The 27057-nt window shown below is 44.3% G+C and overlaps 1 protein-coding gene and 1 long non-coding RNA gene across 6 annotated transcripts in view; one reads left to right on the top strand and one right to left on the bottom strand.

The window, feature by feature from the left end:
• The window catches only part of LRRC3B (leucine rich repeat containing 3B), an 82537-nt gene extending 62476 nt beyond the window's left edge, over positions 1–20061 (bottom strand). For 2 of the 5 annotated variants that reach the window (XM_045857141.1, XM_045857138.1), the window contains exon 1: positions 19530–20061. The gene's annotated coding sequence lies outside the window, so the exon portion shown is untranslated. Of the gene's footprint in view, positions 1–17286; positions 17452–18899; positions 18939–19529 lie in introns of those variants that run through there. The other 3 variants (XM_045857143.1, XM_045857139.1, XM_045857140.1) reach the window with 2 other exon arrangements.
• Positions 20062–24048: 3987 nt separating this feature from the next.
• Positions 24049–25016, top strand: LOC123830822. Its single transcript, XR_006787815.1, has 2 exons — positions 24049–24204; positions 24595–25016. It is a non-coding gene; the product is annotated as an uncharacterized LOC123830822 (long non-coding RNA).
• Positions 25017–27057: the final 2041 nt, after the last annotated feature.

Genomic DNA, 27057 nt, shown 5'->3' on the forward strand with positions numbered 1-27057 from the left:
TTGGTACAACTACCTCCCACACCACAATAGAGAATAGTACTTAGGGAAACTCTGAGCAGAGTGTGGTCAAATTGGGGGCTGGGGGCGGTGGCGTGTGTTTAGACAGAGTTGGCAGGAAAGGCCTGCCTTCTCGGGAACTAAGGAAACAAGAAGGTGCCAAGGTTGGCAGGCCAAGCCGAGGACACCATCGAAACAAATGACAAAACCTGGAACTTGAGAGATGGTGCTTCTATGTATAGTCCCCAGATGTCAGATCGATTGCTTCTCCATTCATTTCCCAACCCCCTGAACAGGCAAGAGGGAAAACAAGGCTCAGGAAAATGCTTTTCAGGCAAACTCTGACGCTGAGGAAACCACCGTGTCTTCCGGAAGATCGGTCTTTGTGGCCTGCAAAATATGCGTATTGGATCACAGGATTCCTGATATTTCACAGCCTCTACATTTCCCAGGAGACCACGGTCCAGGAATGCTGAGTGCATTGTCCAAGCTCATACTGCCAGTTCGTGGCAAATCAGGAACTTCATCTGCAACTTCAGATGCTTGGACCTTCAGTTCATTCTACTCCCCAGGCTGAAGCCTGAGCTTATATAGCTATTTCTATACAAAACCACCTATACATGTACACCACATACATATATAAAACCATAGTTATACACACATACATATAACCACATCCATACATATCCATACACGCTCACACACATGTATATATGTAAAAAAATTCTAGCTTCCTGAGTCCATCCTAAATTCTCTTTCAACCACAAATATGTCCAGCCCCAAAGAGATCCTTCTCCAGTCCTCACCCTTGTCATCTTTGCTGCTCACCAAAAGGCCACCTTTCTCTGTGTTCCTGCATGTATGAACTGTGCAGCCTGACCCAGCCCACACTTGAATGCTTTTAGTAACTCTGGCCACCCTAGGTTCTACCAATGCATGAGCATACTGTAAACAGTCAGAGTTAGACCCCCCGATAATTATTCTAGGACGGGGCCTATCACCCCCTTTCCACCTCAGGTCAAACTCTTCGAAATACAAGTTTGGCTCAGGGGTGAGTTGAGAACACGCCACACCTGCACTGGCTACTGGTAGATATTCAGCTACTCATTGGCCCCGGATGTTCTCGGAGACTCTCCCCTCTTTTTGGTCCCCACATCTAACTGGTTATTAAGTTCTGTGGCATCTGTGTCCTGAGCATCTCTCTCCATCCTTGCTTCTCTTTGCTGGCTCATACGCCTTGGTGCAGGCCCTCGCTTTCTTCTGAACACTGTTACAAGATCTCCTTCCCATATCCATGAGCACTGCCTGCCTGCCAAGCCACCCTCTACATTAATGACTTTTAAAGGGTAGTGCAGGGACTCCTGGAGGTCCCCGAAATCCTTACAGGGGATCCATGAGGACAAGACGATAGCTATAACATTGGAGGCATGATCTGACTATAGACATGATATAGGCTATTCCATAGTATTATGTCATAATACTAAAGATATGAGTGGCCTTTGCTACTCTTATTCGATCACCAGTGTACAGAGGCATTTTCCAAAGTCTTTCTGACATGGGCTATCACAACAGAGTGAATGCAGATGCAGACAAGAGAATCAGCCTGTCTTCTATGAAGCCAGGCATTAAGGAGATGTGCAAAAATGTAAAATGACATCACTCTTCTCACGGAATTTTTGTTTTGGAAAAAAAACTATTTTTCCTATAAAAATGTGCTTTTATGTTAACATGTAATGGGGTTATTGTGATACTTAATGAATTAGTAACCATGTTTTAAATTTCTTTTTTTTACTTGTTTTTACTTCTTTACCATGTTTTTACTTCTAATATGGTACATATGGATAATATAACCCACATAAACAAAAACTCCTTGGGATCCTCAATAATTGCTGAGCACCAAAAGGTTTCTGACACCAGAAAGTCTGAGAACCACTGCTTGTATTATTTTCTTAAAGTGAACTCATTTTATAACATTATTTCTCCATTTATAAACCACTGCTACACGAAGATAAAGTCCCTGCTGTTGATCAAGGCCCTCAAGGCCATCATCCACTGCAGCTTTATCTCCTCACAAGGGCTGTCACCTGTCTTACTGCCTCACTACCCGCCCCAACACACGCTGTGCCCATGTCCCATCCAGCCACCCCCAGCCTAGGTTCCCCAAGTCAACTAGTGGTTTTATATTGTGTTGACTTCCTTCCATTTGGACCAAGTTTCCTGGACTCCCCTTTCCTATGGGGTTCAAGTTAAGGCTGGCCACAGTAGAAATCTGTGTGAAATTGGGAAGCAGAAGTGAAACTTCAGTATTACATGTGAAAGGCAGTGTAGCAGCTCCCATACCTTGTCGCTGATTGTCTAACTTACCTCCCAGGTGAGGGCAGAGGTGGACTCCTATCTCACCCAGCTCCCGCTGCCTTTCCACCCTGAGTTTCTGAGTTTGCTTGTGCAGCTCCTGGGAAAAGGGCGCCAGCTGCTTCTATAGGCCAGGATTTTAGTTCATTCTCCCAGGTGCCAGTGTACCCTTGCTTCCCCTCACTTCAGTCCTGTTTTCCCCCTTTTAACCCTGCTGACCTAGAGCAACATCGGGCCCACGAGCAGCAGCAGAGGTGATGCCTTCTGCTGACCTCCTCATCAGCTTCCTTCATGGGCCTTCATCAGTGATCTTTCTCTGCTCCTCCACCTGTGCCCCACTAGACCTCCACCTGTTTCCCACTAGACCTCCACCTGTGCCCCACTAGACCTCCACCTGTTTCCCACTAGACCTCCACAGCCCAAGCGGCTCCCACAACTTTGCAAGGTCTGACTCCTACAGGAAATCCATTATTCCATGTCATTCTCATTGGCTCTGCTTCCCTGTTCACAACCTAATTCACGCTAGGTTTCCAGGTGTCTTTCTCCTCGTCTCTAATGGAATATCAATTTTATCTTCCCTAAATCAACTCAGGGTCTCAGAAGTCCTTTCAAACCATTCTCACCAGCACACTACCCGGGGGGATATGCCTCCTCTTCCTCATGTCCTCGCTGCACTTAGCACGCACGTGCAGCCCTCGACCCGAAATGCTTTATGAACTCAGTTTTCCACAGATGCCTCTCCCTCCTGTGTCTGCCAGCTGTCTGAAACCAGAGACAAGATCTCATGATCTATCCCTTTGTATCCCGTCGCTGGAGCAAATGCATGCTTGTTAAATGACCTGAACACAGAGGAGGCAGAATAACTGTGGCACTGTGGATTTCTAAATGTCAAACACTGGGCGAGAGGATGAATGGGAAAGTGTGGGAGTGAAAAATTCCAGTTTTCTAAGCTGAAGGGTCTGCACAGAGTTTAAAGTTTTAAAAGTCTACTGAGTTACTAGGGAGCTTATTAAAAATGCAATTTCCTAGTGCCACAGATATTCTGTGAATATGTAGATATTTCTGATATTCTGAGTTAGCTGCTTCAGCACTTAGAACTCTTCAGTTTAACAAGACACAGTGTTCTGATGGAGGGGGTCCGCAGAACACACTGCTTAGGGCACCGATTCTTAAATTAGGCTGTTCTGAATCACACGGTGGGGGAGGCAGGGAAAGAAAGGAAGATTTGATAAAAATGTAGTTTCCTGGGCCTCAGCCAGATCTTCAGAATCAGAGGTGCTTTGAGAGTGGTGGGTGTTCAGTGGGGCTGACAGTCAGGAAACTAACTCACTCCCCTGGTTCAACCGTTTAGTCATAAGAACCTGGGGCAGTGGCATTGCCTTCCTGTCTTCATCTAATCATATAAACTCATCCCTGAATTTTCCTTCTACAAAGTGGGGAGCCTATGGCGGCCCTGGATGTAAATGATGAATACCAAAATGATGAAGGAAAGACCTATTAGGGGATCATCTAAAGCTGTTCTAAGGAGAAGAGAGGAAACTTTTGGAAAAATACTGAATTGACCCAGTCGAAGAACTGATTCACAGAAAGGACAAAATAACCTGGAAGACAGGCAGCTTTCCCCAATTTTTCCAGAGTGTAACTGTCTCCCTGTGCCTGTGGATCCTCTCCAGGAGTGTCCCCATGTAATCTGGGTTTGCACCACGAATAGGGTAGCCGCTGGGCACACGCGGAGATGCAGCGCTGGAAATGTGGCTAGTGACACTGAAGAGCTAAATGTTTGATTTTCTTTGTGAATCATATGAGTTTGAATCTAAAAATTAATCCTCAATCCAGTGCCTGGAAAACATTTAAGTACAGTTCAAACAACTTGGATATGTAAATGTACTTTTTGAACTGTAAATTTTATGAATTCTAAATAGAGGGCAAGTGTTCCTAATGAAAATTCAGTGCCCAAGTGCAATATGCTGTAAGTGTAAAATACACACTGGATTTTAAAGACTCGATATGAGAAAAAAATTCAATAAATTGTATTTGACTCTGTTAAAGTGATAATCTTGGATATATTAGGTTAAGTAACACGTATTACTAAAATTAATTTCATCTTTTTCTTTTTTTATACTTTTAATGTGGCTATTGGAAAATTTTAAATTACATAAAGAACTAGCATCATATTTCCATTGGCAAATCCTATTTAAGAACATTTAAAATGTGACTATTGAGTGTTGTCACTAAATATTTTGAAATTATCTTGGGTTGTTACTTTATAGAAGGAAATGAGGGCCCCTCTGTTGTCACTTCAGGGGGCTATCGGCTGATTCCAAGGACGCACTCATTCTGGAAATGCGGTCTTTTCAGGGTCTCATCCCCTCTCCCCTCCACCAACTATGGAGCAGCCTTCAGGGTAGCTGATGAGCCCCCTTCCAAAAAGGAGCCTGGGGATTTTCAAGTCCCAGTCTGGTGCTTATACTCCTCGATCGCCCTCATCATTTGGCAGCCTTACTTCAAATGACTTTGGCTTATTTAAAAACAGCAGGCCCACCCCAAAATGGTTGGAGAATTAACATTGATGAGAATAGTCAAAACATTTTATTACTCCCTGTCAAAAAAAGATTCAATACTATTTTGAATAAAGGCAATAGCATCTCTCTCCTAAAAGGTCAGTTTTGAAGCCTATCACACTCTCTAAGTTGAATTCTGGCGTGTTTCTTATATAAACTACCAAACAGAAAATGACATTCTTTTATAATACCTTCTATGAATCTCATGTGTCTGAAAACTGCTTTTGTTGTAATTTGCCACGTTATCAGGTGTAGATGCACACACTGAGACAGGGGTTTGTAACTCAGGTCCATGGTCCTCCTGTGTGGCCGCAGCTGTAATGCAGGGAACCCACAAGTGTAGAACATCTTTTCTGATTTTTTTCCATTGATCTCCAACAGGAATTTGATATTTCCTTTCATTTTAAAGGCAAACAACAGACTACACTACTATTATCAGTGCCCATCATCTCACCAATAAAAACCACAGTTTTTTTTCATAGGAAAATACAGTTATTCCAGAAATTCTGAATACCATTTATGCACACCATGACTGTAAGACCATTATGGTTAATTCTTCTGATGATAGCCCTCATAATATACAGAGACAACTATTGCTCAAGTTCTCATCCGGCAGTCACAAAAGTAGACAGGTGCATCTTCTCATAGTGAACCAGACCCCTAAGATGCTTTATGGTTTTCCCTGTCGACACTTGTTTGTTCTTTATGGATACATGAAAAGAAGTCAGTCATTTATATGATCTGTTATAGTTTTGTAAAACTGAACAGTTCAAGTGAGACATTTTAATTCTCCTAAGTTATCATTGTCTTTTGAAATCTAATAGGCGTGTGGGTTACAAGTCTAGACAAGGCAAGTTCAAACACCTCCAATGGGTAAGTTAACTACTGAAGTGTGTTATCAAAAGTAATTTTTAAAAGTATTTTTGACAGATTAGGCAGAGATACAGGTCATGCAAAATGTAAGTTTTATGAGAATCAATATGTTTTATGTATTTTTTATCTTCCTGTTTTTGTTTTTATAATCCTATGTACTTAAATTATTACATTTAAAATATTTTTCCATTTTATTTAAACAAAATTTACATTTTTTAATTTTTACATTAAGGAGGGGTAGATAGGTATCCCTAGACTGCCAAAAGGAAAAGTGGTTAAATAACGCCTCCTAACCCAGGCATTACCTTACTGATGTAGGGCCCTGAGTAGCCACGTGTTTTTAACTAGAGACACCTGCTACATGTGGCTCCACACACGTGACCGTGCGCCGGTCACAGTCATGCTCACACTTCCCACTCCACACACAACCATGTGGGAAGGTCTCTCTGTATTCCTCCTCTATTGTCACCACACACACACACACACACACGCACGTGGAGAAAGGGAGGTGAGTTAAAAAAAGAATTCGTGGTGCACAATTTCACATGCGAAAGACCCTGAAGTGGATCATGACTTAGAGATTCTGAAGCTTCGAAAGCAAGCACTAATTTCCTAGTAACTCAATACGTTACCATTAATTTTTCCAGAAACCAGTTGACTCTTCCACCTTCAGTATGAAAAGTGAATTAAAATCTTGCCTGTTATTACCGAAGAAGCTATTTCCCTCTGTCAGTTGAAGACAATATAAATGTATATTTAGAAACACTACAGCACCTACCACTGAAAAAGGAAGCCGTGCGGGGCTCACACGGGAAAATCGGGCTCGGCAGGAGAAAGCCACACGTCTTGGAGGCCCATCTTCCTCAGCACTGTTGTCCCAACACTGACAAACGCCCCAGCATAAAACAACGCTGTCACTTTTAGAAACCTTGTTCTGGTTTTTTTTCAAACACCAAAAACAAGATTCAGCCCACAATTTAATATTGTCAATACATTTTCTTCATTATACAACTGGCACGCCAACTGTTACCTAAGCACTTCAGATTCTTCAAATCCCACACCCACACGTTCTGAACTCATCTGCACCCAGATATGAATAAAGATGAATAGCATCTTGAGGAAATAGCTTCTCCATTCTCAAATGGCAAAAGCCATGGAGCAAGCTCCTTGTAGTGTCTGAGGGATTGCTTAGACAGACAAGAGTGAACCCTCATGCCACCATTTTTTTTCCCAGAACAATCACATCCTTCTGTGGCAACCTGCCCATGGGGGATATAAAATGGAAAGGTACCTCAGAAGTCCTTTCTGATATCGAGGTGCTGTGTTTCTCTTATACATACATTACTTTTTTATTTTTGCTAAACTTAAATTAATTAGGTTTTGGTAGGTCAGCAGCCCAACTCAGCATCATTTGCAAGCATGCTGAGTAAATAGGAAAGCATGCTGACTGTATTTATTTTACTATCATTACGTCTCCGTGGGGTAAGCTAGTAAAAAAGTTCAGGCTGTTAACAGTTTGGTGATATATATACATACACACACAATATACTTGAAAAAATTTTTTTTCTTCATCTTGAACCATGATTTCATGAGCTCCCTAACACATGAATGAATTTTTTTCCCAAATGTTTGTTTATAAATTGGATATTTTCACTCCATTCATTAGTGTTCCTTCATTCCTTCAACAAGTATCTACTATGTGATGGGCTGGTGGTGAACATAGGTAAAGTCGTACAAAAACAGGCACACTTTTGTTCAAAGAGATGTTTTATGAGGTGCCTAGGAACCCAGGCTCACTTACAGTAATTTCCTGTATCAGCCAGCTTGGGCTGCCATAACAAAATACCATACTCATAGACTTGGTAGAACAGGAATTTATTCCTCACAGTTCTTGAGACTGGAAGTCCAAGATCAAAGTGCCAGCAAATCAATGTCTAGTGAGGGCCCTCTGCTCAGGTGGCAGATGGCCGTGTTCTTGCTGTTTCCTCACATGGCCTTTCCTCGGTGTTTGTAGGTGGAAAGAGAGGAAGCGAGCTCTCTGGTCCCTTCTTATCACAGCTCTAATCCCAAGTGAGGTCCTTACCCTGGTGAACTCATGTAAACCTAACTGCCTCCCAAAGACCCTGCCTCCAAACACCACCCTGTTAGGAGTTAGGACTTCAACACTTCCTTAACAGCAAATGTGTTATTTCACCTATAATGTTAATTCAATAGACCAAAATTTTCCAATCCATATCCGAGTAGTGGGACCTTGGCTCCTCTGGAGCTTCTGCAGAGGATAAGGGGGACAGGGTCCCAGACATCAACAGGGGGTGAGAGCTGTAGCAGCATCAGACGCCTCAGTACTGAGGGCCAGGTGGCTTAGGGCTTGGAAGAGAATGAACTACACTCTGAGGCCCAGGTCGGCTCCTGAAGTAGGGGTGTTAGGATCTCTACAGTGGGGTCAAAATCTGTAACTGACGTGCTTGTGTAAATCAGGTATCTTTACTTCAAGGCCTGCCTGCATTTATTTGTTTGTATATTTATTTATCTTCACCCAGGGCCATATTTTTTTCATTGCTTTTAGAGAGAGAGTAAGGGGGAAAGAGAGAGAAACACTGATTAGTTCCCTCTCATAGGCTCCCTAACCAGGGATTGAACCTGCAATCTAGGCATGTGTCCTGACTGGGAATCAAACCTGCAACCTTTTGGTGCATAGGAGGACACTTCAACCAACTGAACCATACTACCCAGCGCAACCTGCTTGCATCTTTGAAGCTTCTCAGGATCAAGTTCAATCAGGAAATATAACAAAACACATAAAAACAACACAAAATCAGAATAGCACCAAGAATCAATGTATTTAAGATAACCTTGGGGGTTTTTTGCTTTTTTTTTTTTTTGCATAGCTGCGGTTACATAGTGCTTTTGACCAGGCCTGATGGAATTGGCTGGATGCATAGCCACCTCTCTGCTGTGTGAACGCCAACATCCATCAAGCTCAGCCCCTCAACTAGAAATAATTAGACTCTTTAAAGGTCTGATCATTTCCTTAAAAGCCTGCATGATCAAAGCCAGCTTGGAATGGAAAGAGATCAAAAGAAGGGAAATTGCACAGATGCAGGTGCAGATTTTAACATGACCTAGACTAATACCGGGTAGGGCTGACTGCTTCTCACAGAATCCTCCCTCACCTCAGAGAAACGACGCGCCCCACGCAGAGGCTGCGCGCACCTTTCCCGGTGATCCTGGATCCATGCGGAAGCAATCAATAGCTTAGATCCATCTTAGCTGGATCTCTGACACGCAGACTTCCAAAATGGAATGTCAAGCTCCTTCGTGATGTTTTTAACAGAAGGAAGGGGAACAAATACGCCTACATTTCTCTTCCCCCATCTATTGTTAAAATTAAAGAGGCAGGCGAGGACATTCGGGGTATCTTTGGGTGAGTGAGTAAGGCTTGGGGCTGCACTGAGTGTATGTCTCTGCCAAGGAGGGCCTACGAATAATTCTAATGCATGTCTGGTTCTTTGCAAGGGCTTCCATCCCCATAGCCCAAAGGCTCCTCAGAGCAAGGTATATAGCACATGAAATATGATAGCCATCTGGCAGAAACCAGAGCTCAGAGGGCTTAAGGGACTCTACCTGTGGTCATACAACTAATGGCAGGATTGTATTCAAAACCAGGAATTCTGATTGTTGATCTTACCTTTACACAAGCTTGGAAACCAGCTTGGAAACTCTACTCTCTGCAGGAGGCCAAATAGAGCCTGTGGATGAGTTTTGTTTCTAATTGAATTAATTCTACCATTAAACAATAAAAACTTCCACATAAAAATCTGGAATTCTGACTCTTTGAAAAAAAATCCAGGGGTCTGGCGTGACCTGGTGCAGGCAACAGTGGAGCTTATGGTAACCCACATATGTTTGGAGACCCGCCTTCCTCGCCTTCCATGATCTCATGCTCAGCTACACAAAACTCAAACAGCCCGTGCCGTTCCCTCGTCCACGCCTGTGCTCAAATGACCGACTCTCCTCCTGGGACGCTGCTACCTGTCTTGCCAGTTTGGAGGGTATACGGGATCAATCTTTCAGGATTCAGTTCAAATGCCCCCAGCTCTGTGAAGTCAATTCCAGTATCTCTGGAAAAACTAACCAAGCTTTCTTTGTTCGATGCTCTTGAATATTCTCTTGTGCTTGTTGTATCGAACCTCTTTTCACATCACACGTGCATATTAAATGCTAGGCACATGGTAAACAATCAGTAATATTGTAATCATTCCTAAAAACAAGACTTCAATAGTATTTCTCATGTGCCAGAGACTGTATGAAGCACCTTATACAAATTAACTCATTTAAGACTCACAATTACCTATTATTATACATATTTTATTAAGGCATATGAGAGGTTAGGAAACTGACATATTAGAGGTTAGGAAATTTTCCCAGAGTCACTCACTTAGCTATTAAGTGGCAGAAGAGAAATTAGAACAGAGTCTAGCTATCTCTGGACGGAGTGATGGGTGGTTGGGTGGATGGAGAGTTGGGTGGATGGAGGGAGAGAAGAAGAGAAAGTGGGGAGGGACAGGTGAACCATCAGGAACAGAGAATGGCAAACCAAGTGGGGAGAGATGTGATGGAGCACCTTCCATCATATCTACTCTTGTAGAAACTTCCAGTTGTTTGATGAGGCAGAGGCAATGCTCTGCGTAGGTAAAGGTTAACAACAGACTCTCAGTGGGTGGGGGCAGGGGAAGCACTGCTTTGTAGTGTCTGATTGTTTCTGTGGTGTAAATCCTCCCAACATAGCTGATTTCAAGATACCAACATCATATTACTGAATGCAGAGACGGAGAGAACACATGTGAACAGTTGCCGGTACTAACCAGCACTAAAGCAGCAGCATTAACACACCAGGCTGTGGAATATGCCAAGGAAAATGACAGATGCAGTGACAGGCAGGGCCTGGTGATAAAGGACCTATTAAACCACACTAGGGATGCAATCTTCCTCTATGCAACCAGGAGTAATTTAAAAGTCATTAATAGGGAGTGACATGATTTATGGTTATAAAGAGTTGGATGCAAAATGGACCAAGAGTCCAAATTTTAGAAACATCATACTTCCTACATCTTTTCTGAGTAACAGTGATTGCTGTAAGGAAATGTATCAATGGTTCCATTTCTTTCCTATTGTATCACTTTGTCTGGTATTTTTCTCTCCACTTCCCGCTCCCATCCCCTTATTCTAGCCTCCCAGAGGGCTCCAGGTGTCAAGGCCCTCAAGACTGTGGTGTCCATCCATCACTGTAGGACCTGTGGCATGTAAGGACTGGAAGGCATGAGCCAAAATGTGGGTCTGAACCAGTTTAAACAGAGAAGCCCCCATGTGGAGTAGAAATAAAATAATGGCAGACACATCTTTGACATTACAGACCATACATATGGCTGGCATGGGGTTTAGGGACCATTGAGATTCCCATTATCCTCTTACGTGGGAAGTGGGGTGGAGCGCAGTCAGCTTCAGCAGCACGGAGCCACCAACCTGGCCAGAACCAAAACTGGAATTAGAACCAGGTCGCCTGGTTCCCAGTCCAATACTCCGTGTGCCCATAAAGAGTGTTTTCTGAGATGTTGCCTTCCCCCTGCAAAGTCAAAGGCTTTTCTTCAAAGATCTTTTTCATCTACTAAGCAGGTTCCACTTCACCAGTTAGAACAGACAGAAACATGGTGATATCCTGGAGCTGGGACATTCTGTCACCCTCCCCCAACACAGGACAATATGAGCCATCTGTTTAGGAAACACTGCATGACCACAGTCCCCTCCCTGTCACTTAAGGCCTTATTGTCCAGTTTGAGAATTCTCTAGATCCTGGCCCTTTCCCATGGGTTTCCATCCACCTGCCTGTACCGAGGCCATTTCCTGATAACTAGGAAGTGGGCAGGGAAAGGAAGTAAAGCTTTAAAAGCCATTGTGGCAACTCGGCTTTGAAAAAAAAATTGTTAGAGGGGAAGTTAAAACTTTTAGCTGAAATGCAATGCCGTCTGATAACTGAACCTCACTTCAGGTGAAATTGGCCAAGGCTACAGGGCATCTGGCCAAGGGGGCATCAAAAACTGAAACGGAGGCCAATGTTCACTCAGCCCAAAGTCAGATCCTTCTGCTCTGATGAAACCCACTTTCCATTCCTAACAAAGGCATCCCAAAGCTTGGCTGTGGCCTGGACACGTCACCCACTGTCAGCTAAAGCTATTCTCCACTTCCAACGCCAGTCAGTATCCACACCCATCATTCCCATGAACAGGGCAAAGAAAGCCAATTCCTTGGGCCAGAGAAGAGAAAACTGGTCTGAGCAGAAAGATCAGAGAGAGAGACAGACAAGCTGCTCCCAGGCCTGTCTCAACTCACACCTGCTGTCTTAGGGTAACGACTACAATCCTTTTCATTCTCAAAAGTACCCCAGTTGTAGATAGTAAATTAGATGGTCACCCTAGTCCAGGGTTCTTAGGGGGATCACACTCCTCTGAAACATCTATCAGTAGAGTTGAAATGACCCATGAACTCTGGTGGAAAACAATCACAAATTTGTTTGCTAACAGTGAGCGCCAATTTAGAATTTCAGGTTATTGTGAATGCAAGCCACACACGTCAAGTGCAGGAGCAGTACCGACGATTTTGTCAACAATGTAAATCAGATACCTTCATGTCACAACACAGTTGCTGCAGTCACCTCACAGCAGCATCTATGCTCCTCCCTCCTTCAAAGTGATGGCAGCCATTAGTCCCATCAGTAGACCACGTCACAATGTTTTATATAATTATATATATATATATGAGGCTGAATGTATACTACAATCATATAATGCATTTTATGCACTTAAACACATCATTCTGGGGTCCCTAAGCTTGCCAGACCACCAAAGGGTACCTAGGCATTAGCGGGATTAAGAGTCACTGATCGGGAGATTAAGAAGCCACAGTACCAAGGGACGGGGGAATGTGAAGAGGAGACCATGTCCTCTAGCTGAGGTGCTGGCCTGCCTTTGAGTTGTTCAGACCATGAGGAATTATTTAGATATGATATTTTGCTTTACATGCTTCTTCTTTTTTGTCACTCCTATTAGCTTTCTTTATCTTCTCTTATTTTTATGCCTTTCTTTTTCTTATCCTTCAGTTTCAGCGTGCTCTCAAATACCTCTTCATCTTCCTGTGCTAATCACTAGGTCCCTTCCCTGAGTTGTTTTCCCTGATGGCCTATGTCCCTTACCCCCTCTCCCTTTCCCCAAACCTCACCCCCAGCTGCTTCTCTGTTGCCTCTCTGGGCCCCCATGACCTGGCTGGCTACCAGCCACCCCTTTTCCAGGAGTTTTGTAGCAAATACTTAGGACCCCAAGAGTCTATACTATCCCTTCCATTAGGGTAGGGTATTAATTTTGTTTCTAGAAAGTGTTCTTGAGAAGGAACCTAAAAACAGATGGATCACCCAAATAAACAACCATGAAACACCTCATGGCAGAAGGTCACGTCACTTTGCAGATTCAAGCGTGAATATAATTTGTAGAAAGGGTGGAGAACATTTCTTCTTGATAACCCCCAGTGACCAGACATGCAGGAAAGGTCAACAGAATGGGCCAGGATACTGCTCAGTCACTGCCTCCAGGGGGAGCCCACTGTAGTGGGCCTGTACAAGGAATCCTTGTGTTAAGCAGAGCTGAGGTTGGAAGACTAGAGAAAAAGCCAGTGTGACTTCATGACCTTTGCGAGTTAGCCTTGGACAAATATACGAGCACCCTCACTGGGGGAAATATTTGTCCTGAAACAGTCATCTCTCCCAGCCAGGTACTGAATACTTACATGCAGACTGAAAATTCTATCAATGACCTGGAAAGAAAAGAAAGAAAGAAAAAGAAAGGAAGGAAGGAAGAAAGGAATCTGCACTTGAAAACAGTTTTGTCAAGTGTTACTTCATGTGTGAGAATGACTCACAGTATTTTTTTATATTTGTTACCATTTTATTTGTAATAAAAGGCACAAAGCCTTTTTATAAAAACTGAAGTGTAGTGACTGTGCATTGGACTAGTGTTAACATAAAAAGCAACTCAGAGAGCTTAGGATAAAATGAAACCATAAATTTCATACACTTTGCCGATGTGTTCATTTATCCTCTTAAAAATTATCAGTGTGGTTCTTTTTAATATTTACTCAATTACTTTTATTAAATGAATTATACGGCCCTTACTGTCAAAGTATTCCCTTTTGGAAAATAGTATGTTCTGTGTCTTTAAGCTCTTGAGAAGATTTCAGACTGCATTCTCATATAAAAAGGGCCTTACATGTCTCATGTTGTGATATTTTAATTCACTAAGTTTTTATAAAGCATATATAGCTATAACTAGTATATACATCCGTCATAAAAGCTTCCATCCTGGTTGCCAACCACTTGTAGAATAACGCTCATCGAAGTGGCAATCCGTGGATAAACTGCTAAAGTTCATAATCATATGTTATTGAAATCTAAAAGCAGACTAAAATATTATATATTTATTTTAAATAAAATCCATGAGGGTAAATCTTCTCCGGTTTTACTTAGTCATCTTTTTTTATTCATTTATTTCCCTTTGGTAACTTCTTTAAACTTTACAGAAACTTATGATTTGGCTTTTCTTGTTACTAAAACTAGATTGAATCCAGATGCTCTGGTTCTTGATTTTGTTCATTTTTACCTACTAACCAAAACTGAGAATTTTAATTCATACTATGTATTGCATAAACATATTTATTCATTGTGTTCTAAATAAAAACAGTATTTTTATAATCTTTTCCCCAAGGCATGTTGCTTGATAGTAACTGTTATTTCAACTGTGAATATGTGTATGTGTATATATACATATGATAAGTGTGTGTATGTGTGTGTGTGTGTGTGTGTGTGTGTATATATATATTTATTTATTTATTTAAGGTAAATGTGCACCCAAAGATTTGCCCAGCAGTGTTGTGTGTGCCCTTTAACACTATATGACACAGGAGTAAAATCAGCAGAGGGGGCGTGGGCCCCATAAATTGGATGACAGCTAATTCCACTATTACCTCTGGAAAAGCCAGGAATTGGGAATCAAGATGCATGCCAAGGTGCAAAAAATTGTCTTGCTGTAGAGTTCCTAAAAAGATAGACCATTTCATTTAGATGTTGTCACACCTGATTTCAATGGTGTATCTTTTTTCCCTCTAACACTGCTGTAATCCAACTAATGAGTATCCCCACCCTCAGAGGGTTACCCTTCTGGGATGATACGATGTTCAGTGGTTCTTCCTGAGGAGCGGGACAGCTGTGCATATTTTCCCGTGCTTGTGTAAAAACAATGTCCATTTCTAATGAGTTCTCTAGAATGGGAATGCCTTCCTTGAGATAACTGAGGATGCTGGGATTCAGATCAGCCAACCCACCAGCCATGGCAGACTGAGGCGGTGGAAAGGAAGGAAAGGGTGGAGGGTGGCTCTTCATGCAGGCTCTCCAGGGCCATTTCTGTCACACCAAAGTCCTTGATCCGCCAAGCCCCGCCTCCCTGACCCCATGCCCCCTGACCAGCGCTATTCCCTCACCCTCACCTTTTCCTCCCCCAACCTTAATTATGGCTGGAGGGCCTTGGTCCTCACTTGTCACAGCATCAGGAGTGAAAAGCTTGTTCCAGGTGACATCAGTGGACCAAGTGTCTACTCTCTGTCTGTACTTCTTATCCCCCAATGTGATTCTGATAAACAGCTTTTTCCCATAACACCTCCCAGCCCAAACCTCTGTTTGTCTCCAGGGGGAGGGCATCTCGGTAATGCAGCTACAGGGAAAAGGCACGGGGTGTTCTCAGAAACCAGGTTTCTGCCCTATAAGAATGCCTAGGGGTCCACGGGAACACTAAGCTCCTGGAGAAACTCCACTTTGTGAAGGTGCTCAATGGGTGAGGAAGTGGCCATGCACTACTTTTTCCCCTTTCTGAGCCCCAAGTATGTTTTGCCTCGTATTTACATAGGCCTAAAGTTTAACCCCGGGGTCAGAAACCCAGAAGAAACAATAACAAATCATTTCATTGGATTCAAAAGGATTTTTCCCTTTGAAGTACTACATTTTTTCTTATTTTCAACAATAATTGGGAGTCAGGCAGGACAGACCTACTCAACTTGAGGGAAGAACTTGGCTAAAATGGTTGAGAATCTATTTAGTTTTTACTTAGAATCATCTAAAAATGTTGCATAGTTGGTTGATTTTTGTTGACTTGAAATATAAATATTCTACTGCAATCTTCTGCAAAACGGGCAATTTGTGGTGGTTTATCCATTATGTGGTGGTGACTTTTTCTGGTTTACGCTAATTGAGGCATTTATAAAAAATTAGCAAAATGATCTACTTTCAACAAAAATTTTTTCACCAGTTAATTAATTTTCTCTAATTGATTTTAAGATGCTGAGAAACAGCGGCAGTGAACATAATGTATTTATGCACGGACACAGTTTATTTTGACCAGGGTCAGAAGACAGAGGTTCCAACAGCAGTTACTCTACAAACACACCAAGTGGCCTTGCCGGTCCGTGAATCTCCTCCCTACCCCTGGAGGGACAGGGGTGATAGCTGACGTCCCTGTAGCTCTAATATTCTGTGATCCCATCACTTGAAAGGGACCCATTTGCAGAATCCAGTGTCTGCAGTTTGTGACCTCAGAGCAAATCTCTGTTCACATTTGGATCCCTCCTTCCATTTCTGCTCACATTTCAAAAGGGAATGTCTACCAAAAGGTTGGGAAAAGAAGTCCAATGTCAGCAGCCAGTTCCTTAAGTCTGCTTCTAGTACCAGGATCCCATCCTACCAAGATGCACCCCAACAGACTCTCAGAGGAGTGAGATGTTCCCAGGGCCACAGCTACAGGGGCACCTAGGCAAGGGCTGACCCTTACAGTACTGCCCCTGGGATTTGGAGTAACAGGCTGGAGGCCTCACCCACTTCCTTGCGGACAAGGGTCTTGAGGACCAACTAGGCAGGGAGTGTGGGACACACCCAGTGTTCTCTGCTCACCAGAGAAACCTGCCCCACCACCTACTGGCTGGATGACTATGAGCAAATCATTTCTCCATGACTTAGTTTCCTCGCTAATAAAATGGGAAAAATAACTTCAATTATTTTCCTTGGTTGTGAGGATTCAAACTAAAACAGCGCACGTACAACATCCAGAATAATACCCGGCATAGGGTAAGGGCTCAATAAATGCTAGCGCTGATTATTGTTATTACTACCTGTCTCCCCAGAATAGTTCAGCAATCTGAAAAACAAAACAAACACCCTGGTGTGGATTTGAAGTCTTCTTCCTTCAAGGGTTCTCAAAGGACAGGTTCCAAGCTGTTTCTACGTGCAATGGGAAGTGACCTGCGCACAAATCCAGGTGATAAGCATGGGGGGGTGGGGGCGAGGAGAAGAAGAAGCGGACCCCGGGACATGGGAAACTAAATCTTGCGAGTGAGGGATTTAATTCTGGGCTCCTACCTCAGGTATCCAGGTAATTCAGAAGAAGCCAACGCTCTCTCCCCGGTGCCTGGCCTGTGAGGGTGTGGCCTTGGTGCCCAAGCGCAGCGCCCCCGAGCCGGAGCGGAGGGAATCCCCGTTCCCGCTCCTTGGGGCTCTGCAGCTTGCCGCTGGGCGACAGGGAACTCGCGGCTCCCGGGGTGTCCCGGGATGGGAGGGCCGACCTCGGGACTCCTCCCCGGAGCCCTTGCCAGTCGACGTCTCTTCCGGAAGGGTCTGGCCAAGGAGTGGGGCCCAAAAAGGGGACTGCGTTGAGCTGTGCTTTCTCCTAGTTGGTGCGGGAGAGCAGGAGACGTCTACAGGGCAAGTGCAGAGCCAGTTGCACCCCCAAAAGCCTGCACGTGGGAGGTTTGAACAGGGAGGACCAGAGGGTTTTACACGTCTCCAGATCCACGCAACCTCCAAATTCTTCTCTCATAGGTACAGTAGGGAACGAGAACCGAACTCGAAGCCAAAGGCGCTGGTAGGAGATGGGCGTGAACCAACTCAAAGAGAGAAGGGTTAAACGGGGTGCATCCAGGCCTTTAGCAGCTCAGTGTGTGCCCCACCAGGATAAATGGGGCTCCGGGGGCTGCCCCACTTTTTTGCAACAGCAGTCTAAGCCCCCTCCCGCAAATGCTCTTCCATCCCAGACTGCTGGGGTGCAAAGGAGAAAAGAGCCTTCCCTTCCTGCATTGGCCAAAGGGTCTGGAACAACCAGAAGGATCTACTTTGGGGCAGCAAACTAGACAGCCCACCTCCGCACGGAGCCCCTGATCTGCTGGGTCTTCCCTCATCCACTGTCCATACCCCATCGCCCTGCACTCCCTGCAGCTCTGCGCTCCGGAGCCTCCCCAGGCTCAGCACGGGGCTCCCCCACTCCCTTGCTCCGCCCAGGTGCGATTTGCGGAGGGAGGTGGGGGTGGTGGCTCCCAGTGCAGCCTTCACCCCTGCGCTCTGCTCCAACCGGTTCGGACCCCAGTCTACTGTCTCAGAGCTGGGGAGTCTCCCCCTACCGAACACAGTCCTCCCCGGGTGCCAGGAATCCCCTTCCCACACTGCGGCTATGGAGACGTCCTTAACTCCAGAGCACCCTGTAGGGAAGGTGGGCGTAGGTCTACAAACCTGGCCGAGGAGGTGGAAGGGTGCAGAAGCTGGTGCCAGAGAAAGAAGGGGGACTTAGGTCCTCTTAGAGCCAGGAAAAGCATCCCTGGTCCATGATCTAAACCACTCAGTCACCGCCCAAGACACCAACGCATTCAGAATCTCACCGGGAGGTATGTTTCTCCAGGAGAGGGAGATCGCCCCATCCCAGTCACCCAGAAGCCTGCCTTCCCAAGGTCCCCGTGGCCCCAGCATTCCAAGGCTCCATTTCTCCTCTCTGCGCCTCCCCCATCTGTATTTACACACCGGGCCAGCAACCTCCGGACTCAAATCCCTTTTCCTCCCCATCAGAAGCCTTCTCGGGACTGGCCCCTCGCCCGCATTAGCAGAGCCTTTTGGTTTCCCCCTCAATCAGATCTATCCTCGACACTCAGCTTCCTCCCCTACCCCCAAGCAAGCTTTTCCCTCCCAAAACCACTTACTTCACCCACCCGGATCTGCACTTGGCGTTCCCAAGGCGCAAAGCCGCAAGCCCCTCCAAGGGTTTCGTTACCTAGTTGGAGGTGGCAAACGCAAGGATGGACCGACTCCCGCTGCGCTGGACAGAACCCCAGGGGTGGCCGCAGCCTTTTCCCACTCCCCACCTCTCCTACTCCACCATCTCGGCTCCCAAACTGCCCCTACAGGCAGGATGAGTACTGCTGGGTCCCAAACCCTCGCCTCTCTAGCGGGAGCTGCAGGGAGTGAAAAGTCGACTGACAAGAATACAGAGAGAAATGGGCAGATGTATTCGGCAAGGGAGGGGGATTGGGGGAAGGGCACACGCGAAAACTAGAGGTGCAACTTGCACGGCACGGGGTGAGTACCGCGCGGAGAAGGGGATGAACAAAAGTTTGCAGACTATTGCGTGGCAGCTGGCTGCACGCGAGGAAATAGGGTCGACTCTCCCTGGCCAGGGGTGGTCTCTCCAAGGGTCTGCGCTAAGGGGAGCAGGGGGTTTGGACGTGGCTCAGAAGTGGTGCGATAGTTCTCCTCTACTTGTTCGTGGAGGAATGGCCTAGGCACCTGGGCAGAGGGATGATACCGCGCTTTGCGAAAAGCAACAGGCGGCCGCACCTTACCTTGCGCCAGTCCGGGACTGGGGTGGTTGCTCCATCCTGGTGGCGCAGGGAGAAGGCGTTAGGTATGTATGCCGGGGGGTGTGCGCGTTGCCAGAGCTGCAGCGCCGCTATCCACACGCGGCTGCTAGCCGGGCTGCCTACTCCAGACTGGTCGGGTTGGGCTGGCTGGCTCCCCCGCTGCGCCCACGGCGTTAGTGCGCCGCGGCTGGAGCGCGGGATGCGGGCGGGCGGTGAGTGGCTCGGCTGGTGTCCTCCGGAGCCTTCACACCACTGGAGTACGGCCCCAAGAGGCGGTGCAAGGCACGGCTCGGCTCCAGCTGCTGCAGCGGCCGCTGCAACCCCTGCGCCGGGCCGGGAGCTCGCAGGAGGAGGAGACAAAGACGTGAGGGAGGCGAAGCGCCTCTCACCCAGATGCAAAGGGGCTCAGTCACTAGAGGGGAATCGCTTCCAAACCTGGACTGAGGAGGAGGAAGGAGGGGCGAGAAGGCTGGGGACTGGAAAAAGCAGCAGGGAATAATGAACGTGGTAGAGCCTTGGCCACCGCCTCGCTGGTGCTGCCCTCTCACCTCCCCGGTGCGGTCCGAAATAGAGAGGGAGGGAGGGGGCTGAGCTTTTGCCACCGGAGATGGGGAGCTGAGGTGGGAGTGTTTAGCACCCCCTGCAGCCCTCGCTTGCCTAACTCACACCCTCTTGCCTAGCTTCACTCTCAGGGATGCTATGGCCCCATTGTTTCTCCTGTTTTCCTAACTACTGAGATCAGAGCTAAATTAAGCTGGCAGAGAAGCATAGCATAGTGATAGGTTGGTTGATTGTCCTCTAACGGAGAAAAAGGAGAATGCTTAAAATCCATTTGACAAATGATTGCCTACTAGGTGCCAAGTACTCCACTAGGCTATTTGGAGGGAAGATGAATAAGGCCAGATAGCCCCTCTGAAGGATCCGTGGTCAGATGTCAGAAGGATCCCCTGAAGTTCCTGAAGGCCAGAGTTTCGGGGTTGAGTCATGACGCCTGTTCCATAACCCCAACCAAATTTTCCTTGCTTTCCAGGGATAACTGGAAGTGTGGAGCTGAAATGGAGTCCACAGGCCCTTTACAAGAAAAGTGTGTGTTTTCAGATTAAAGCCGATTACTAGTTTTAGTAATGTTCTTATTTCATGATTTAATTTATTTATCAGATTTGCGCCAAAAACAAAAAACAAAACCAATTTGGGCCAAAGGAACTGTCCTTCCTGGCCATTATAAATACCTCCTTTTTTTTACAGCCTCTTCCAACCACACACCTCACCCCAACCCCATGCAGAACTACTCTTTCCTCTGTCTTCAGTGTCGTAGTTGTATTTGCCAACCACTTGCAGAATTTACATATCTATAGATTTTTAAAGTAGACTTCTATTGCTTCACTCACCTGTGAGTATTTATTACCTTTTTCTTTTTCTTTTTTTTTGGTTTCCATTGCTGCATTCAGCATTGTTTTGTATGTAATGGGCATTCAAGGAAAGCTTAACCAGTTGAAGGTCGTTTCCTCCTTTAAACAGAGTTGAATCTCAGTGTCTCTAAAATTAAAGGGACTTGGTGATGACTTTTCTGAGAGCCTGGGGTGGGGAGAGGACTCACAGAAGTATACTCACAGTCCCTTTGGCCTAGAAATGTGAAACGATCTCATTTATTTCTGTTTCTAAGCAATCTTCTTCTCCCACTGACCATCCACCTCTGTTTGCTGAATTCCCAAAGGCAAAGGAACCAAGCAGTTGCTCACCTGCCTAGAACAAGGGACATGGATTCAGCTGCCAACACCTGGAGCAAACTCATTCAAGATGGAGACTGACAGAAAAAACTTTATCATTTTGTGACTTGTGTTAAGTATGTTAAAAGCCGGCCAAAGTTTCCTCATTTCCAGTGATACTCTCTTATTCTGGGTGAATTTTACGATAGCTTGGGAAGTGTTTTATTGCTGAGAGGTTTAAAAAATGGGCTTTGTAGTATGAATTTTTAAAATTTCCCTGTTCCCAGAACTTCCTATTAATTATATAGGATGGATAATCTAGATCAGAGATGTACTATGAAAAGGTCTATAATGTGGAGGAGATTGGAAAAAAATAACTCTTAAGATATCATCTATTTCCATGATTAGGAAGATCGTGGTTTAAAGTTTTATTTTGTTTTGATTTGTTTTTTTAAATGAGGATTTAGTATCCAAACACAGGTACATGTGGATGGCAGTTAGGTAATTTGGTATAATTTCTCTGAAGGTGAATTTGGCATAACTATTGAAAACATAAAATTTTTGCATGCCATTGTCCCAACAACTCAACTTCTAGAAATTCATCCTCAGGAAATAATAAGGATGTACAAACAAGATTGATCTGCAGGGATATTTATCGCAGTGTTGTTTAGACTGGTAGACAATTGAAAACAAATAAAACCAAACTCAAATGACTAACAAGAGAAGAATGGTGAACTATTTCAAAACCCTGTAAATACTAGTCAGACATTAGACTATTGTTGTAAACGAACAGGAGAATATTATCATGAATGGTGGTTATAATATAATTTTAGTTTAAAAATTCAAGTGCACAAGATGAGAAATAGAGCAGTAAGAATCTGTTGACAGGTCTAGGTTTGGAGTCAGACATTTCTACTTGCTAGCTGTGATCTTAACCTCCAGGACCTCAGAGCATAATTGTGTTAATGTTTTTTTTATCTCATAGTGTTGCTGTGCTTTGAATGAAATAGTATTTATGAAGCACTTAGTACAGTACCTTTCTATATAATAAAATATCAACATGTTTTGGGGTTTTGGCAATCATTAAAGTGTATAAGGGTAAGTTCATAATATAGCACATTTTTGGTTACATATGTGTGTATTTAGACTCACGTATAGAAAAATATATACTCTAGTATTAATAGTGTTTATGGCTGTTAGTACTGGGATTATGACTTTCTTTTTAAAAATATGTGCAGTAATCAATAGCAGTGGAATTTGTTTTTAATTTAGTTTACTTTTTATTTAAGAGTACAATTTCTGACAATCGACACAGGAAATCTGTTGACTTAGATGTTTTCTGCTTTAGTTGATGCACATGGTCATCTAGAAGACTTGCTGACTGTTGGTGTCACCCATGCTATAAAAAGGATAAATGACAGGGTATGGAGTTTGTCACCTCTGATATAAACTTAGATTTGTTTTGTAGCAACCAGGAATCAAGTCCAGCTCAGCAAAATACACTGTTTAATATAAAGAGCTGATTGGTTGCTGCCCTGCTTTGTCTTGACAGCCAATAACAAAGAAGAGGAGAGAGGAGGTATCAGAAGCTATATTTGTAACTTTTGATTAGTGAACTAGAGAAGAGAGCCCAGCCCTGAAGGTGCGTGAGCTTCAGTGACCTTCATAAATACAGTAGGGGCCCTTTTGGGTCCGGGGTGGAAATTTTGTGAACACTTGTCTATGAATATTACAAATGTTACAGATGCAAATGTCATGGAGGGAAATACCATGTATTGGTGTTTTTAGCTTAACCTGTTTTAGAAATAGGAGGGCATCATTTTAAAATTAATATTTTAGAAATTTCACATGTAAAGGAAATTACTTAAGTGTTGAATTGCGTTCTCCCTGTGAAACTCTATAGAAAAATGGAAAGGCATCCCTCTGAACTCCCGAGTTGTTTCCAAAATCAGAATAGCTGGGGTTTCTAAAACCTCACCGTCTAATGAAGAATGGAAGCAAGGCACAAAGATGCTACTGTCATGAATTCTTCACGGAAGATGTTCCAGTTAACTATTTTAAAGACCAAACCACCCAAGAACTTCTTGGCTTACAAATTATAACAATTTTTTATTAGCCTGAATCTGGTTGGAATTTGGACAAGGCTCAGAGAGGGGAGCTCACTTCTGGCCCACTCAGCGTCAGCTTGGGGCACTCAATTCAGATCTGGAGGATTTGCTTCCCAAATGGCTCGCTCGCATGCCTTGCAGTCTGAGCCTACTGTCGGCAGTCGACAGGAGCTGAGGGCCAGGGACCTCGCTTTCTCTCTACGTGGGCTTCTCCATGTGCATCTCTCCACAGCTTCTCATATATTTCCTCACTTCAGGGAAGTTGGGGTTCACAAAGAGAGCCCTAGCAGAAATCAGACCCTCCCTGGGTAATGAAAACCTGCATAGTTAATGGTCGCCCATTTTATAAACACTCCAGTCTTCACTCACAATTACGCATTTTACTCCAGAATTCACAGGGCAAAGTAAACCAGGGAACTAGCCAGTCATTTGAGTGATTTAGGCAAATAGATCATTTTTTCTTTCACTTATTGAGATCATTTAATTAAGAATAGAAGGAGTAGCTGGGAATGTAAATAGGTACAGCCACTATGGAAACCAATATAGAGGTTTTTCAAAAAATTAAACATAGGCCTGCCATATAATCCAGCAATTCCACTTCTGGGTATTTATCCAAAGGAAATGAAGTCATTATGTATAATGATGTGTCTGTACCCCTCTGTTCATTGCAGCATTATTTACATTAGCCAAGACATGGAAATAACCTAACTGTCCCTGGATGGATGAACGGATAAAGAAAATGTGGGGCATATACACACACAGAGAAATGTTATTCAGCCATAAAAAAAGGAATCCCACCATTTGACAACATAAATGGACTTCAAGAGCATTATGCTAAGTGAAGTAAGTCAGACAAAGATAAATATTATATGATCTCACTCGTTTGTAGAATCTAAAAACCAAACCAACAAACTCTTAGATACAGAGTACAGACTGATGATTGCCAGAGGCAGGGGTTGAGGGAAGGAGGTGTGGGTTTATTACTGATTTAAAAAATAATTACAGAACTACCCATTTAAATGAATTTATAACAAATTTATATATATACATTTTAATGATGACTTTACATATTAAAGACCAAATTCCTATGGTTTTCATGGGCCTGGGCAATTTAACTTTGTTCCCAGCTCTATCCCATAGCTTCCTCTAGCTTGTCATGTTTATCTGTCTTATCTGGGTCTTATATTGACTTGCATTAGAGCTGGCTATTGACAAGTTCTCCTTTCCTGCTAGACTATAAGTTCCATGAGAGAAGAGATTTTATTTCAACCAATTTATAACCCCAAAGCCATCTGCCCAGAGCCATGCATGGAGCAGGTGCTTGATAAATGCCTATCAAAAAGAGGAACAACTCAACATCTCTTGCCTTTCCATCTCAACCATCTCATCTCCAAAACAGCGATATTGCTCCTCAGCTGCTCCACAGGGGAGCTAATTAATTCTATGAAACTGGAAAATGTTCTGAAGTTCTGCAGTACTTTGGAAGCACTCAAGAACATTAATATGTGCCATAAAAATATTACTGTTACTTCTCTGATGCATAAACGGTGAATAATCCATTTTAATGTGTTTGCTTTGAATATACTTGACCAATTTGCAGGAAGTAATCTACTCATGGATACCTCTGTGGGCTGAATAAAATGTGGCCTCTTCTAGCTCTATTGTTTTGTTCATTTCTTCAGCTTCCAGAGCTGCTGTTATACATGCTTCCTGCCAGAAAGGTGTCCATGATGGGAGAATTAGCCTTTTGGAGGTTCCCTGTCTTGACAGGTTGTGTGGGTAGCTATGGGATTCTAGCAGTGCACCCCTAGTCCCCCAGCCTTATAATTAGTGTGGGAAACGCTGTGTAAATAACAAAGCTGAACGATCCAATAGAGAATCCCCGTCTCAGGCTGTGACTATCAGAATCTGTTCCCTGGGAATTGCAGATGAGAAGACTGGGAGAGGTGGGTTAGTCTCTTTCATGGCGGAAGTTGCAAGATGTAAATCGCCGGAGCCATGAGCAGGCACGCTGTCTTCCATGCGGCAGAAGCCACACCGCAGTGTGAGTGATAGAGCTGCCACGCAGGGACAGATGCGAGAGGCACGGTGATTCTCCGAAGGGTCTCAGGCCCTGGTTCCAGCTGTTTGGAGGGCCAGCCCTGTGTCTGCTTTCCCCCCAGCTTTTTATTCATCCTCTGCTTTCAATAAATTCATCTTTTTCTTTGAAATAGTTCAGATTTGGCTTCTGTCACTGGGGACCAAACAAATTCCAACTAATGCAATGTCAAAGAAAGATTTGAGAAATGCTTCTCAGAATATGTTTGATTAAAGGTTGGCGAGTGAGCACTCAGGGACATTTTGAGATGAAGCTTATATTTTGAGAAGTTAAAAGTCCAACGAATGACACGAATTAAACCTTGTGTTTCTAGACAATGAAAACAGGATCTGACATGTACAAACAGAATTCCAGTATTGTGATTAACTAGAATGGTGGATTCATGAGAACAGAGATTTCAATTCTTTGCCCCTCTATGCCAATGACTGTAAGAGAATTCTGCACATAGTAGGAATTTAATAAATATTTGTTGAATGAGTTAATGTATTTTTTGTTGCATCTCTTTCTTACTCTGAGTAAGAAATACACACACACACACACACACACACACACACCCCCCCTCCTACTTACTGAATTTACACCATAAGCCAGCCACTGTGATAAGGGTCATCAGACATCTCATTTTATGTCACCAGACTGTGGAGTGGAAGTGAAGGCAACTGTGGATTGAGAGAACTTGTTCTCAGAGATTAAACAGTTTGCTCCAAGAGTTTGCACACAGAGTCTACACATCGGGGTCAGGATTTGAGCTCAGAGGCATCAGTCTCCACACTGTGTGCTCTCTACCACACTGCAATCACATATTACCGTCTCTCTCTAAAGGACAGAAATCTCTTTAAGCTGCAAAGGGGTAGGGCTGGACTGGAATATTGCTTCATATATGATTCCAGTTCTAATTATCAAGGGTTTAGTGATCACAGACTTTTCATTTTGATAGACGAGTAAGTTCAGGGCTATGGTGCCACCACCAGCCGCTGCCAGTCAATGTTTCCTTGGAAAGTCTCATTGTCAGGATAGAAGTCCTTCTCCTCTTCTTCCTGCCTTGTTCATAGGGAGATATTGTAACACTGCCTGGTGCATGTATCTGTTGGTGCCACCACACCTCCTTGGCATCGCCATTCCCAGTCCCACAGCTTCCACAGCAAGGGCCTGCTACTCTATGCCTGGTTGCTTGAGGGGTAGCCTGGAAGGGCTACCCAGGGGACTTACCCTCAATGACAGATAAGGATTGATGGGTAGATACCCTACACACTACTTCTCTGTTGGTGTGATTGCAAGGAATGTTCTGCACTGTCTCCCAGAGGCCCTCGGTGTTTCTGTGGGGTCCCCAAGTCCCCACAACACTAACTTGCTTTATACTGGCTTCCTTCCTTCCCCTTCATGCCTCTCTTCTCTAGACCTCTTCCAGAACTTTCCAAATAAACAACTCAAACTCTCACCTTTAGCTCAAGGATTGGCTTCTAGGGTAACCCAAGCTCAATCACCTTTCTGGTCCCTTCACTGTGATTCCGGAGGGAGAAGACCAATGTGTTCGAAAGAAGAAACTGAGCATTATTTATTACATTCCTCTCTGGGAAATGGTAAGCCCACAGGACATG

Source organism: Phyllostomus hastatus, unplaced genomic scaffold, assembly GCF_019186645.2.
Source record: "Phyllostomus hastatus isolate PE091 unplaced genomic scaffold, TTU_PhHast_1.1 phas_scaffold_129, whole genome shotgun sequence".
In the NCBI taxonomy this organism is placed as follows: Eukaryota; Metazoa; Chordata; class Mammalia; order Chiroptera; family Phyllostomidae; genus Phyllostomus; species Phyllostomus hastatus.